Here is a 2,701-nt window from a genome sequence, read left to right as displayed (position 1 = left end):
CTGCCCAAGAATGCCCAGGCTGCCCCAACAACTGCACCTGAAGCCAAAGGATCCAGACCTTTTTTCCTGGTGGAGAGAGCTGCTGTTCCCTTTTTTCAACCCTGCGCTGCAATGGCCGGTCCCACCTCCTGAAAAATTTACTCCAAATGAAGATTCCAGCCAGACCAAGGGAGCCACCACAGAAAGTTCTTGCTGCCCAAGAAGTGCCCAGGCTGCCCCAACAACTGCACCTGAAGCCAAAGGAACCAGACTTCTTTTCCTGGTAGAAGGAGCTGCTGTTCCCTTTTTTTAGCCCTGCGGTGCAGTGGCCTGTCCCACCTCCTGGAAAATTGAAAGTAAATTAAGATTCGTGCCAGAAAAAGTGCCACCACAGAAAGCTCTTGCTACCCAAGAAATGCCCAGTCTTTCCCACACAGTGCACCTGAAACCCAAAGCTTCCTAACATTTTTCCTGGGGGAAAGGGCTACTGTTCCCTTTTTTCAGCCCTGCGCTGCAATGGCCGGTCCCACCTCCTGAAAAATTGAATGCAAATGAAGATTTGTGCCAGACAAAAGGTGCCACCACAGAAGGTTCTTGCTGCCCCAGAAGTGCCCAGGCTGCCCCAACAACTGCACCTCAAAGCCAAAGGTTCAAGAATTTCTTTCCGGAGGGAAAGAGCTGCTGTTCCCTTTTTTAAGCCCTGCGCTGCAATGACCTCTCCGAGTTCCTGAAAAATTGAATGCAACTGAAGGTTCCTGCCAGACAAAAGGTGCCATCACAGAAAGCTCTTGCTGCCCAAGAAGTGCCCAGGCTGCCCCAATACTGCACCTCAAAGCCAAAGCATCCAGACTTTTTTTCCTGGTGGAAAGAGCTGCTGTTCCCTCTTTTCAGCCCTGCTCTGCAATGGCCGGTCCCACCTCCTGAAAAATTGAATGCAAATGAAGATTTGTGCCAGACAAAAGGTGCTACCACAGGAAGTTCTTGCTCCCCAAGAAGTGGCCAGGCTTCACCAACAACTGCACCTCAAAGACAAAGCATCCAGACTATTTTTCCTGGAGGAAAGAGTTGCTATTCCCTTTTTTCAGCCCTCCCGGAAATGTTTGTTTCCAACTCCCCAAAATTGAAGACAAATGAAAATTCCTGTCACACAAAAGGTGGCACCACAGAAAGCTTTTACTGTCCAGGCAGTTCCCATGCTGCCCTACCAACTGCACCTCAAAGCCAAAGGATCCAGACTTTTTTTCCTGGTGGAAAGAGCTGCTGTTCCCTTTTTTCTGCCCTGCACTGCAATGGCCGGTCCGAGCTTTTAGAAAAATTGAAGGCAACTGAAGATTCCTGCCAGACAAAAGATTCCACCACAGAAATCTCTTTGCTGTCCAAGAATGCCCAGGCTGCCCCAACAACTGCACCTCAAAGCCAAAGCTTCCAGACTTTTTTTCCTGGTGGAAAGAACTGCTGTTCCCTTTTTTCAACCCTGCGCTGCAATGGCCTGTCCCACATCCTGAAATATTTACTCCAGATGAAGATTCCTCCAGACAAAAGGTGCCACCACAGAAAGGTATTCCTACCCAAGAAGTACCCAGGCTGCACCAACTGCACCTGATGCCAAAGCTTCCAGACTTCTTTTCCTGGTGGAAAGAGCTGCTGTTCCCTTTTTTCAGCTCTGCGCTGCAATGGCCTGTCCCACCTCCTGAAATATTTACTCCAAATGAAGAGTCCTGCCAGACCAAAGCTGCCACCACAGAAAACTCTTCCTGCCCAAGAAGTGCCCAGGCTGCCCCACCAACTGCACCTCAAAGGGAAAGCATCCAGACTTTTTTTCCTGGTGGAAAGAGCTGCTGTTCCTTTTTTTCAGCCCTGGGCTGCAATGGCCTGTCCCACCTCCTGGAAAATTGCATGGAAATGAAGATTCCTGCCAGACAAAAGGTGCCACCACAGAAAACTCTTCCTAGCCAAGAAGTGCCCAGGCTGCACCAACAACTGCACCTGAAGCCAAAGGATCCAGACTTCTTTTCCTGGTGGAAAGAGCTGCTGTTCCCTTTTTTCTGCCCTGCGCTGCAATGACCTGACCCACCTCCTGGAAAATTAATGTAAATGAAGATTCCAGCCAGACAAAAGGTGCCACCACAGAAAACTCTTGCTGCCCAAGAAGTGCCCAGGCTACCCCACCAACAATACCTCCAAGCCAAAGCTGCCAGTCTTTTTTTCCTGGGGGAAAGGGCTACTAATTCCCCTTTTTTTAGCCTTGTCCTGCATACGCCAAACTAACTCCCAACATAGACTCCAGCTGAAGATTCCTGCCAGACAAAAGGTGCCAGCACAGAAAGTTCTTCCTCCCCAAGAAGTGCCCAGGCTGCCCCACCAACAGCGCCTCCAAGCCAAAGCTGCCAGTCTTTTTTCCTGGGGGAAAGGGCTGCTAATTCCCTTTTGTTTAGCCCTGTCCTGCATAGGCCAAAGTAACTCCTGTAATAGACTCTAGCTGAAGATTCCTGCCAGACAAAAGGTGCCACCATAGAAAGCTCTTGCTGCCCAAGAATGCCCAGGCTGCCCCAACAACTGCACCTGAAGCCAAAGGATCCAGACCTTTTTTCCTGGTGGAGAGAGCTGCTGTTCCCTTTTTTCAACCCTGCGCTGCAATGGCCGGTCCCACCTCCTGAAAAATTTACTCCAAATGAAGATTCCAGCCAGACCAAGGGAGCCACCACAGAAAGTTCTTGCTGCC

Source organism: Manacus vitellinus, unplaced genomic scaffold (genome assembly GCF_001715985.3).
Source record: "Manacus vitellinus isolate BGI_N305 unplaced genomic scaffold, ASM171598v3 scaffold_35_pilon, whole genome shotgun sequence".
Taxonomy (NCBI): Eukaryota; Metazoa; Chordata; class Aves; order Passeriformes; family Pipridae; genus Manacus; species Manacus vitellinus.
The sequence above is the reverse complement of the archived record's forward strand: the minus strand, read 5'-3'. Positions refer to the sequence as shown.